The sequence below is a fragment of the Schistocerca nitens genome, chromosome 1 (genome assembly GCF_023898315.1).
Source record: "Schistocerca nitens isolate TAMUIC-IGC-003100 chromosome 1, iqSchNite1.1, whole genome shotgun sequence".
Classification (NCBI taxonomy): domain Eukaryota; kingdom Metazoa; phylum Arthropoda; class Insecta; order Orthoptera; family Acrididae; genus Schistocerca; species Schistocerca nitens.
The window spans coordinates 751,719,805-751,733,311 of record NC_064614.1 but is presented as its reverse complement, the minus strand read 5'-3'; the positions used below and the strand labels follow the sequence as shown (position 1 = coordinate 751,733,311).

General features: G+C 42.1%; 1 non-coding gene across 1 annotated transcript; it reads left to right on the top strand.

The window, feature by feature from the left end:
* Window positions 1-714: 714 nt before the first annotated feature.
* Window positions 715-821, top strand: LOC126205500 (U6 spliceosomal RNA). The gene has a single exon (XR_007540573.1). It is a non-coding gene; the product is annotated as a U6 spliceosomal RNA (small nuclear RNA).
* The last annotated feature ends 12,686 nt before the right edge of the window (window positions 822-13,507 follow it).

Below are 13,507 nucleotides of genomic sequence, written 5' to 3'. Positions count from 1 at the left end.
GGGTAACTCATCACTTAGAAAGAAAGTATTGATTTCACGAATGCCATGTATGTACCTCTCCGAGTTAGGCATTTTAACTACGCCGTCACGATACAAATTTTGCTAGTGAAATTCGTCAGTAATTATCCGTCACAATACGAGGAGGACATTGATGCACACACCTACAACACCATATGGGAAAATGACCTTTATTACCCATTGTTAAAGCTGTCAGTGACTCAGATAATAATTCGATACGCAGCAATAAAATGTTTTGTTCATTTTTCCCAGTAATATAAAATGTCTGACGGCTAGCGAAACAAGTTTGAAATCTAATTTAAAATCATTTCTCCTGGACAACTCCTTCAATTCCATTGACGAATTTCTACTAAAGAACTGCTAGCTAATAAATACAGATTTTTTAAAAATTGTTTTTGCGTGAGTAGGAATAAAATGATAATGTGGTCATTAATGTCAACAGTAGTCATGTATACATATCTTGTATACTAACTTCTTCCACATCATTCCAATAAAATAATTGTTCAGATAATTGAAATGCCTGCGTGGTCTTCTTTTGATCGTTAAGAGCCGAAGAAGGGGAGTGCTTACAGGAGTGTCCGTTCTTCCAGGCACACAGAAGAACTACTGTGAAGTCTGGAAGGTAGGAGATAAGGCACTGGTGGAAGTAAAGCTGTGATGGCGAGTCGTGAGTCGTGCTTGCATAAATCAGTTTCTGTACTCACTTTGACGGTGCATATACTGAAATTGGAAGGATATAGAATAGATTAGCATGGACCCTGAGCAAGGATGACACGAAAAAATGTCAGTAAATCACTTGCCTACGAAAGACAAAGGTGCCGGGTTCGAATTCCAGGCAGGTGTACCTGGTGGAAATTCCAAAATGTCGATTGTTTGTCAGTTCATCGCTGCACCGATAATAATCGTATATCTTGCATTGCTTGAAAAAGTCCCACAATCAATTAGAATATCTTAGCGTGTTTTCACCCGTCCATAATTTTTGTTCTGGGCACTTTTTGCAGGTAACATATGTTACAATTCTTCAGCGTTAACGGCAGTTCATTTGTGCTAACTGTCCCGAGGACGTGGAAGCCCGCAAGAATTTTTGAGAATTAATATGTATTTTATGGATGCTGTTAACAACCAAGAGACTGCGCTTTTTCGCACTTAGTAGATGCGAAGAGTTACGGAACGTCATCCTATTTCGGTGCTACTGTTCAGTTTGGAGGAGCTGTTTGACACTTTTATAGGCGATAAATGTAGTTTCACGACCAAAATGTTTGCTCTCAGTGCTTCACGCGTGTAAATATTTTGGCTATATTTGATCACTGCGGGTAGAGGTGCTGAGGAGAGCTTTGAGACGGGATGTGCAGCGGCGGAAACGGGGGGAGGGTGGGGGCAGGGTGAACAAGAGAAATCTGTGAACGACTGGAACGGCATGGCATTCTTTTCAGATACCTGTAGTCCTCTTCGCTTGTAATACGGTATGATCAGAGACAGTAAACATTTAAAATCCGAACATATTGTCACTGTCGGTGTTAATAGTTAAACTGGTGACCAGTTTCGATCTGTCATACTTAGATCACCTTCAGACTTTGCATCCTGGAAAGAGCTTAGAGATAACAAAGTCATTATAATAACAAAGTGAAACAGTTAGAAAGTATAATTACTATGAATAGTATAATCATGGTGGTAACAAGAGTTGGGCTGGCTGAGCAGGCTTCTCTAGACAGATGTTATCAACTGCTGACAGTGGCTCAGCTGCTCGTGGTTAAATAGAGATAGTACATAATCCTGTTGAAAAACTTCAGCCATTTGAGCAGCATCGCATTATGGGCCTGCGAGAAGCTCGTTGGACGTATCAACAGGTTTCTGGACGTCCGTGTGGTTGACACACTCATCGAGGTCAGCGCATTGTGAGAGCAGCAGTGACCGCGTACATCATACAGCGAAGAAATCTGGGAAAGTGTTGCACCTGAGGTGTCACTAAGGACCATTGGGAACTGTTTGCTTGCAGCAGGGCTGAGATCACGTGTGACTCTGGCCAGGCAACGACTGCGACAACGACAGCACCAAGCACGGCTACTTTCTTGTTGTCTTCAGTGATGAGTGTAGGTAATGCCTGTATATGACTGATGGACGTACGTGTGTATGGCACAGACCTGGCGATCGGCCAGTTCTGGAGTGCATTCACATACGACACACAGGTCTCATCTCAAGTTTTATGGAGTGGGAGAACATAAGTTACAGGTCGCGGTCGCATTTGGTGCTTCTGCAGGGTAAAGCAATTAATGGCAGCTACATTTCGTAGCCCCCCCCCCCCCCCCCCCGCCCCATGAACCATGGACCTTGCCGCTGGTGGGGAGGCCTGCGTGCCTCAGCGATACAGATGGCCGTACCGTAGGTGCAACCACAACGGAGGGGTATCTGTTGAGAGGCCAGAGAAACGTGTGGTTCCTGAAGAGGGGCAGCAGCCTTTTCAGTAGTTGCAGGGGCAACAGTCTGGATGATTGACTGATCTGGCCTTGTAACAATAACCAAAACGGCCTTGCTGTGCTGGTACTGCGAACGGCTGAAAGCAAGGGGAAACTACAGGCGTAATTTTTCCCGAGGGCATGCAGCTTTACTGTGTGGTTAAATGATGATGGCGTCCTCTTGGGTAAAATATTCCGGAGGTAAAATAGTCCCCCATTCGAATCTCCGGGCGGGGACTACTCAAGAGGACGTCGTTATCAGGAGAAAGAAAACTGGCGTTCTACGGATCGGAGCGTGGAATATCAGATCCATTAATCGGGCAGGTAGATTAGAAAATTTAAAAAGGAAAATGGATATGTTAAAGTTAGATATAGTGGGAATTAGTGAAGTTCGGTGGCAGGAGGAACAAGACTTTTGGTCAGGTAAATACAGGGTTATAAATACAAAATCAAATAAGGGTAATGCAGGAGTAGGTTTAATAATGAATAAAAAAATAGGAGTGCGGGTAAGCTACTACAAACAGCATAGTGAACGCATTATTGTGGCCAAGATAGACACGAAGCCCACGCCTACTACAGTAGTACAAGTTTATATGCCAACTAGCTCTGCAGATGATGAAGAAATTGATGAAATCTATGATGAGATAAAAGAAATTATTCAGATAGTGAAGGGAGACGAAAATTTAATACTCATGGTTGACTGGAATTCGAGTGTAGGAAAAGGGAGAGAAGGAAACATAGTAGGTGAATATGGATTGGGGGGAAGAAATGAAAGAGGAAGCCGTCTGTTAGAATTTTGCACAGAGCATAACTTAATCATAGCTAACACTTGGTTCAAGAATCATAAAAGAAGGTTGTATACATGGAAAAATCCCGGAGATACTAAAAGGTATCAGATAGATTACATAATGGTAACACAGAGATTTAGGAACCGGGTTTTAAATTGTAAGACATTTCCAGGGGTAGATGTGGACTCTGACCACAATCTATTGGTTACGAACTGCAGATTAAAATTGAAGAAACTGCAAAAAGGTGGGAATTTAAGGAGATGGGACCTGGATAAACTGACTAAACCAGAGGTTGTAGAGAGTTTCAGGGAGAGCATAAAGGAACAATTGACAGCAGTGGAGGAAAGAAGTACAGTAGAAGAAGAATGGGTAGCTCTGAGGGATGAAGTAGTGAAGGCAGCAGACGATCAAGTAGGTAAAAAGACGAGGGCTAGTAGAAATCCTTGGGTAACAGAAGAAATATTGAATTTAATTGATGAAAGGAGAAAATATAAAAATGCAGTAAATGAAGCAGGCAAAAAGGAATACAAGCGTCTCAAAAATGAGATCGACAGGAAGTGCAAAATGGCTAAGCAGGGATGGCTAGAGGACAAATGTAAGGATGTAGAGGCTTGTCTCACTAGGGGTAAGATAGATACTGCCTACAGGAAAATTAAAGAGACCTTTGGAGAGAAGAGAACCACTTGCATGAATATCAAGAGCTCAGATGGCAACCCAGTTCTAAGCAAAGAAGGGAAGGCAGAAAGGTGGAAGGAGTATATAGAGGGTCTATACAGGGGCGATGTTCTTGAGGACAATATTATGTAAATGGAAGAGGAGGTAGATAAAGATGAAGTGGTAGATATGATACTTTCTGAAGAGTTTGACAGAGCACTGAAAGACCTAAGTCAAAACAAGGCCGCGGGAGTAGACAACATTCCATTGGAACTACTGACAGCCTTGGGAGAGCCAGTCCTGACAAAACTCTACCATCTGGTGAGCAAGATGTATGAGACAGGCGAAGTAGCCTCAGACTTCAAGAAGAATATAATAATTCCAATCCCAAAGAAAGCAGGTGTTGACAGATTTGAAAATTACCGAACAATCAGTTTAATAAGTCACAGCTGCAAAATACTAACGCGAATTCTTTACAGACGAATGGAAAAACTGGTAGAAGCCGACCTCGGGGGAGATCAGTTTGGCTTCTGTAGAAATGTTGGAACACGTGAGGCATTACTGACCTTACGACTTATCTTAGAAGAAAGATTAAGGAAAGGCAAACCTACGTTTCTAGCATTTGTAGACTTAGAGAAAGCTTTTGACAATGTTGATTGGAATACTCTCTTTCAAATTCTAAAGGTGGCAGGGGTAAAATACAGGGAGCGAAAGGCTATTTACAATTTGTACAGAAACCAGATGGCAGTTATAAGAGTCGAGGGGCATGAAAGGGAAGCAGTGGTTGGGAAGGGAGTGAGACAGGGTTGTAGCCTCTCCCCGATGTTATTCAATCTGTATATTGAGCAAGCAGTAAAGGAAACAAAAGAAAAGTTCGGAGTAGGTATTAAAATCCATGGAGAAGAAATAAAAACTTTGAGGTTCGCCGATGACATTGTAATTCTGTCAGAGACAGCAAAGGACTTGGAAGAGCAGTTGAACGGAATGGACAGTGTCTTGAAAGGAGGATATAAGATGAACATCAACAAAAGCAAAACGAGGATAATGGAATGTAGTCGAATTAAGTCGGGTGATGCTGAGGGAATTAGATTAGGAAATGAGACACTTAAAGTAGTAAAGGAGTTTTGCTATTTGGGGAGCAAAATAACTAATGATGGTCGAAGTAGAGAGGATATAAAATGTAGACTGGCAATGGCAAGGAAAGCGTTTCTGAAGAAGAGAAATTTGTTAACATCGAGTATAGATTTAAGTGTCAGGAAGTCGTTTCTGAAAGTATTTGTATGGAGTGTAGCCATGTATGGAAGTGAAACGTGGACGATAAATAGTTTAGACAAGAAGAGAATAGAAGCTTTCGAAATGTGGTGCTACAGAAGAATGCTGAAGATTAGATGGGTAGATCACATAACTAATGATGAAGTGTTGAATAGAATTGGGGAGAGGAGGAGCTTGTGGCACAACTTGACTAGAAGAAGGGATCGGTTGGTAGGACATGTTCTGAGGCATCAGGGGATCACCAATTTAGTACTGGAGGGCAGCATGGAGGGTAAAAATCGTAGAGGTAGACCAAGAGATGAATACACTAAGCAGATTCAGAAGGATGTAGGTTGCAGTAGGTACTGGGAGATGAAGAAACTTGCACAGGATAGGGTAGCATGGAGAGCTGCATCAAACCAGTCTCAGGACGGAAGACCACAACAACAACATCACATTGCGTAGGTTGCTATACCCGTGCTGCAGTAATTTCTCCGACAGGAGGGTGATGTGTTTTCCAATAGGAAAATGCACGTCCACTTCTGTGACACAACGTGTACAATAACTGCCCTGGGCAGCAAGATCAACAGATCTCTTGCCGATTGGACACGTAAGGTACGTGGTGAAGTCGGACGTAACGCGATTTCCAAAGCCTGGAAGAACCATTGCCGAATTGCAATAAAAGGTGCATGGTGATTGGAACAATCTGTCGCAGGACCTTTCCGATTGCCGATTGTTTGCATGCGAGAATGCACACTCGCCTGCGCTGCTACCAAGGGGGTCTGTGGAGGGGGGGGGGGGATTTGGGGGGGGGGGGTGAGTGGTACACATTGTATTGAAGCAACTGTTTGGGCACCCATTACTGTGACGTGACGTTTCTGTTTCATTACTCCTACGATTGTGAACTATCTGTCACATTACTTGTCAATGAAGTGGCCTTGACCTCGAGGATGTTGCTTTTCTTTCCGGCAATGCAGACGAAATGTTGCACAATCCTTCCCACACAAAAAGAAAAAATTAAAAAATAGGCGCAGGCAGCAAGAGCAAATGGTGTGGGGAAGATCCGCTCGCTCCTTACAGTAGAAAGAGAAAATTTCTACTCACTGTGTTTACATGGGGCTCGTAAAACAAAATTTCGTAAACCGACATTACTGCTTCAGGTTGATGATATAAACGCTTCAGTACTGATTCTGGAAATGCGATTTTAGCTGCCGCCTGTCCACTTCCACAATCAATTTTTGCATCCATTTAAAACCAAAACAGTTTCCGAAACGTGTTTGCGTCGCCAGATTAGTCCTGTTTTTAAACATTTTCGACTAAACTTGACAGATTGAAATATTAAGCTGAACATCACGTTGTCTACTTCTGACATGTAACTGAAGAGTAGGACCTCTTGTGCTGACTATCAGAAACCGGAAGAGCTGATTTCCCGACACCATTTATGAAAAACATGGGTGGCCAAGATTTCGGCTCGCGGGCGATGCCAGGACTCGAGTGCCAAAGCGTTCAGCCCCGCATCACAATGCTCCCTCCGCCTCGCCGCGCTGTCTGAGCGTGAAGAGGGGGAAGAGAGGAAAACGGCGAAGGCCCAGCAGTTAAATGGCAGTACATCGGACTCCATTCACATTTATCATAGATTACAAACAAAATAAATTTTCAGTATTAATTAATTACTTTTGGCGCGCTGAAGACACAATATAATTTTTATCTGGTACAAACTGTCGGTATATAGACAGACGCAGACAGTTTCACAGAGTTTCACACCGAAGTTGTAACGTAATCGTGCCTTAATTTGGTTTCATAATCCAAAAAAGGTCTTTCTCCACAAATATATCGGTCGAAATGTTGTAGCAGATTTGCAACCTTTTATGGAGCCTTGGAAAACCTGCCTGAGAAAAGCAATGTAGACGTCCTGGACGGTTTTAACGTAAAATGATTTGCGATTAAAACAGGTTTTACTTTGCAGGTCAATCAGTTACATCTGCAAATACACAGGGGACGCTTTCAACTTAAACAGCAAACGGTATCCCAGCTCGCCGGCCGGCGATGTCCTTGGGTTAGTTAGGCTTAAGTAGTCCAAAGTTCTAGGGGACTGATGACCTCAGATGTTAAGTCCCATAGTGCTCAGAGCCATTTGAACCATTTGAAATTAGCTCGAAAAGAAGTTAAGATTGACGGTGCCCTCAAAACCTTTGTATAACTATCGTTGTAATTCTAGCGAGGCCATAATAAATTCGCCTTTTCTTTAACGCCAGTGAGCTAAGGGAACTGAATTATATTTGTCAGATTTTCTTTTTAAGGCAACTCCGTCAAGTCAGAAAGAAAAAAAAAATGGCTCTAAGCATTATGGGCCTTAACATATAAGGTCACCAGTCCCCTAGACTTACAACTACTTAAACCTAACTAACCTAAGGACAGCACAGACATCCATGCCCGAGGCAGGATTCGAATCTGCGACCGTAGCAGCAGCGCGGTTCCGGACTGAAGCACCTAGAGCCGCTCGGCGACAATGGCCGGCCTGTCAGAAAGAAATTACCTTGCAGTGTTTTAATGTGGGCAGAGTGGGGTCAAGTCTACTCAGAATGGCAAATCTCCAATCCTAATTTTTGGCTATTGCTAATAGTCCTAATTTTTGTTCCTGCACTCCTTTTTCCTTCATAAATTCGACAATCGCGACATTTAAATTGCATAATCGTTCCAGGCAAGCCTCTTGTTTAACCAACGTACTTTGCAGTAATATATGAAGTCTCCATACTCTTGGTTCATTGTTGTTGAGAACTGGTGCAACTGAATATGGAATAATGAGTGCGACTCCAGAGATTTTACTATTCGTACAATGTACAGGATAGTCACAATAAAACTGGTCGGAAAATATGTCGTGCATCTCAAGATAGACAACCAAACTTACATCATCCATCCCAATTGTCGTGTATGTTTTCAAGGAAATCTTATACCATTCTTCCTCCAAAACAGTGGCAAACTGAGGTAACGATGGTGGAGGTGTATATCGATCACGCACCCTTTTCTCCAAAGAAGACCATAACTCAATAATACTGAGACCTGATGAGTGTGACGGCCAACGGAGATGCGACAATTTATCCTCGTGCACACATAACCAGTCGTGGACAATGTGAGCTGTGCGAACAGGGACCCTATCGTCTTGGAACACAGTACGCCTGTAGGGAACAAACATTGTACCATGTGATGGACCTGATGGGCCAAAAATGGTCATATAATCCTTGGCAGTAATGCGACATTGCAGAGTAACCATAGGTCCCGTGGTAAACCGAACTCCCACCATGTTTCACTCTTGGGACGTAAACTCTGCCAGAAATTGGAAACAATTCTCATCCGACCAAATGACATTATACTGCCCCGTAGTTAAGGTTTTATGGCCTCCTCATCACGTCTTCTCGTTATGAGCACTTTTATCGCTGATGTGCGGTTTTGGAATTCCCGCTGGCCCTGCAATTCCCTGCTTTTGGAGCTCCCTTCGTGTTGTTTCTGTCGGTGCTGCCAGTGTTTGCGAGTGCGATAGTCAGTTCTGCAGTGACTGCAGCTCTTGCCTTATTTTTCGTCACAGTCCTTTTGGATGACCATCCGTCACTATCACTCAACACACATTTTCGTCTATTTTGTGAGTTCGCTGATGATGTTTCTGTGCTTCCCCTATATGAGGCGTAAATATCCTACACTGAGTCTCTTGAAACACCAAATACTTGGGCTACCTTGGTAATGGAAGGACCCACCACACAAGCAACAATAATTTGCCCACACTCAACGCTGTTCTCACCACGACTGACTCTTGCAACAGATTGAGTTCACCATGAAAAACAACAGTTCAGTCTGAAGACTTGACTAGCCTCTGAATTTAAGTTCAAGCCAGGATTTTCCGACCGCTGTGGCCGAGCGGTTCTAGGCGCTACAGTCTGGAACCGCGCGTCCGCTCCGGTCGCAGCTTCGAATCCTGCCTCGGGCATGGATGTGTGCGATGTCCTTAGGTCAGTTAGGTTTAAGTAGTTCTAAGTTCTAGGGGACTGATGACCTCAGAAGTTAAGTCCCATAGTGCTCAGAGCCATTTGAACCATCAAGCCCGGATTTAATGCCGTGTTTCCATATTTTTGTCTACCCCTGGTACAGAATTAATTCGAGTGTGCCGAGTTGAAGCATGCATTGACTCTGGTGAGCCCCACTTGGAACATTTGCTATGTCACTGTGATGTAATTCTACTGAAGTGGCCGCTCTTTCCATAAGCCTTAGACTGACTGCGACGCATCGATCCTTTCCGAATCGATTTTAACTATCGTTAGTTAAAACATCGATAAATTTACGTCGATAGCTTTTGTAATACTTTGACAAGACACAACCCAATATCAGTTTGGTATTGATTAAAAGGAATCTTTTGATATAAATCACAAGGTCATACTGCCTGATTCTTGTTTTGGCATTTTTCTAGTGATTTTTTTGTATTTTCCTTTACACCGGCTTCAATCAATATATTCGAAACACGATTTATATGCGAAAAGAATCGTAAATCTGTGAGCGCCTCCCAATGTCGTTAGGATGCGCCGAATTTGTTATATAATTATCCGTCTGCTAAGGCCGGCCGGCGTGGCCGAGCGGTTCTAGGCGCTTCAGTCTGGAACCGCGCGACCGCTACGGTCGCAGGTTCGAATCCTGCCTCGGACATGGATGTGTGTGATGTCCTTAGGTTAGTTAGGTTTAAGTAGTTCTAAGTTCTAGGGCACTGATAACCTCAGAAGTTAAGTCCCATAGTGCTCAGAGCCATTTGAACCATCTGCTAAGCTCAAAATTACATGAAACTTAATTTGATTCGTAAGACGACGTGTTTCTGAGCAGGCTGGTTTGACTCAATGGGAATGACGTCAGAAGCCACTAGAACAAAGCGGGAGCCTCAACTGCATATGGGCACTTGGGCGTTAATAGCCACTGTCTGGACAGTCGTGACACGCCATTCATGGGTGTAGCAAGCAGACGCTATGACGGCTACAGACGTCTGTATTTTTTTCAGACGGCGCTGTACTGTTTTTGCCTGATGTGGTGGCTACTTTTGTGCAGTTACACAAAGGTTTTGTTCGTTACGTCCAACGATAGAAAAAACCTCAATCAACATATGAAGCCGTGGATCTGTAACTGGACAAGGAAATAGGGATAATGTAGATAATGTTACACCGATTTCTTTGCTATCCGTGTTTGTAAGAGTCACTGAAGAGGCTGTAACTGAACATTTCAGTTCATATAATTTGCTGTCAAACGTGCAGTTTAGCATTAGAGGTACCTTAAAAACCGTAAAAGCTTTATTCTCTTTTCTCTTTGAGGCACTGGATGGGTTAAATAAGGAGTTGCGAACATTAGGCTTCTACTTTGATTTAGTCCTAGATTACTAAGCCTTCGTAAAATTAGTGTATAAAACAGGACATTTTGTACTCAGTTTGGTGTGTAACATACCATTGGAGATCTAATAATTGTAATTAACTAATGCATAACCTACAAATTATGACTTCCTGTGAATAAAATGTAGACCAGTAAACTTTACGATGGTTTAGTAGCAATGCAGCATTTTTACCCCTTTAATGTTCAAGGGTTCATTGGGGCGATTTTTTGTTTTGATTACAAAATATTGCTACAGAAGCTGGACCATTGTGATTTGAGAGTAGCAGCTCACAATTAGTTCCTCTCATACTTTAAGAACAGTCAGCGTAAGCTCTTCTCCCCAGTAATGAGAACTAACACGAGGTGGCGTGTGATTGGGGCAAGGTTAAGTGTGTGCGATTGGGGAGGGGTGCCTTAGGGATCCGCCACTCTTTATTATATGTATAAATCATATGTCTTCTGATATGACAGATGATACTAGAGTATTTGTTTGCTGATGAAACTAGCTCAATATTAAAGGTTGTTGAGTACAATATAGGCAGTGTAGCAAATAGTGCAGTTAAAGAGAATAAATTGATGCTAAATCACATTACGACTCAGTTTTGGAAGTTTCTGAGACGCAGTCCAACTAAAACTGACATTTTGATTATACAGAATGAGCATATGATTAATGATTCTGAACAGTCCAAATTTATAGGTATTGATTAAGCTCTTATGAGAAGCCTGTCTTCAGGATATTGTTCAGAAATTGAAGGCTAATGTATTTACCATTGGAAAAGCATCTCAAATAAGTGATAGTCCAATCCAAAAATTAGTCTACTTTACTTCCGTTCGCTTATGAGATACAGTATTATATTCTGGGGCACCTCTACTCAATCAAGAAGGTTGTCTTTGGCCCAAAAAATAATTGTTCCCATTCACAAGGACTATATTTGGACTATAAATTGGCAGTTCGAGCAATATGTGATGTAATTTCGCGAACCTCTTCTCGGTTCCTGTTCAGGAGTGTGGGAATTCTGGTATTGGTCTCCAAATATATATTTTCTTGAACGCTGTTTGTTCTTAACAATATGAGCTTATTCCCCTAGAATTAGCATCTTTCTCTTAGTTAATACTAGGCAGAAATCCAATATGCTTTTGGATGGTACCTCATTGACTATTAAGCAGAAAGGTGTACAATATTCTTCTGCACCCATTTTCAGTAATCAACCACAATAATTACAAAATCTTAGTAGTACACCTCACACTTTCAAATCTAATATGAAGAACTTCTCCGTGGGTAACTCCTATACTGCCGGAGAGTTCCTTGAAAAATTTATCAAATGTATGTGTTATATTACCGATTATTCTAATTATATACTCCGCAACTAGTCGTGTGCATAGGCTTTGTGAAGATTTTATTTATTAGTAACTCCTATGGTGTTCGTTTCATGTACTGGAGATCTGCTCCTCAATTCGCTCGTGCGAGACTAGATTTGAAAAACCCCTAAGGGATAAGGATAGCAACGGGAGTCGAGGATTCGGACGCCTTCATCATCAGTGGGGCCTCGTATTAATGACATTTCAAATAAATCTTGGATAGACCTAGTACTTAAGCTCTTGTATAATGTGTAAATTGGTTAAGAAAGTAAAAATGTGAGATATGGGACCAATGCTCGGACATGTCTTTATAAATTTATTAACGTAACTAAAAATTAGTAACAAGCTTTTTCTACAGCTTCTCTCAGTGCTTTTATTTTTCTTGTCTTTTATATAATTACATTGTTAATAGAATAAAAACGAATGATACATATAGTTTATTTTCGGGAAGGAAAAATTTTTACTCTATTATTGAGAAGAAATAATAGAACAAAGGAAAGATCTAGAGGAGAAGAGATCCCTTTGCCTAGCTGTTTGAAGTGGGAGGGCTTCGGTAGGCACTTGGAGCCTATTTCACCTGCATTAGCATATTCTGTTCAACTGTATGTACGTAGGTAGCGAGATTAACCGTACGTGGTTTGTGTATGAAGTTTAACAGTACTGCCTGTGGGGAGTCTCTGAAGATGACTTCGAGCCTCGTCTCCCCGAAAGGCACTTCTTATCTGTGTTCATCGTTCGTGTTTGTGTAGCTAAGTCTTACGATGCTGCATATGTGTGTTTATGTACAATATTAAATTCACACATTTTCAAAAAAATGTTCAAATGTGTGTGAAATCTTATGGGACTTAACTGCTAAGGTCATCAGTCCCTAAGCATACAAACTACTTAGCCTAAATTATCCTAAGGACAAACACACATACCCATGTCCGAGGGAGGACTCGAACCTCCGCCGGGATCAGTTCACATATTTTACAATTTGCATCTGATACAGTTTCCTTGTGACACAATTACATGTTTCAAAATAATGATCCAAAAAACTAAAGAATTACGTATTTTACTTTGAATAAACAGGCAAATTCGTTGTTTTATTTCGGACTTATTCCTAAATTCCATGTATATATTAATTATAGTATTGTCGCAGTCGTGTGATCTACTACTGTGCCGTGTATGTATATCTAGTGATACCGGTGTGTTCATGTCAGCATCTGCTTCCATATCGTTGTTTGAATCTCTTTAGTTCCACGTACCATGTTGTGCTGTAGGGCTCATATCTAGACGCAGTGGTAAGCCGCTGAATTCGGATCTGGAAGGACATATGTTCGAATCCACGCTGGTCACTCAGATTTGGATTTCCACTATTCCCCTTAATCTTTTAACGCAAATACTGGGATGATTCCTTTGGAAAGGAAATGACTAACGCCCTTGCCCAACACCGAGCGAGACAGCGCAATCGTTAGTTCACTGGACTCACATTCGGGAGGACGGCGGTTCAAACCGCAGTCCGGCCATCCTGATTTAGGTTTCCCGTGATTTCCCTAGATCGCTTCAGCGGAATGGTTCCTTTGAAAGGTCAGTACCGATTTACGTCCC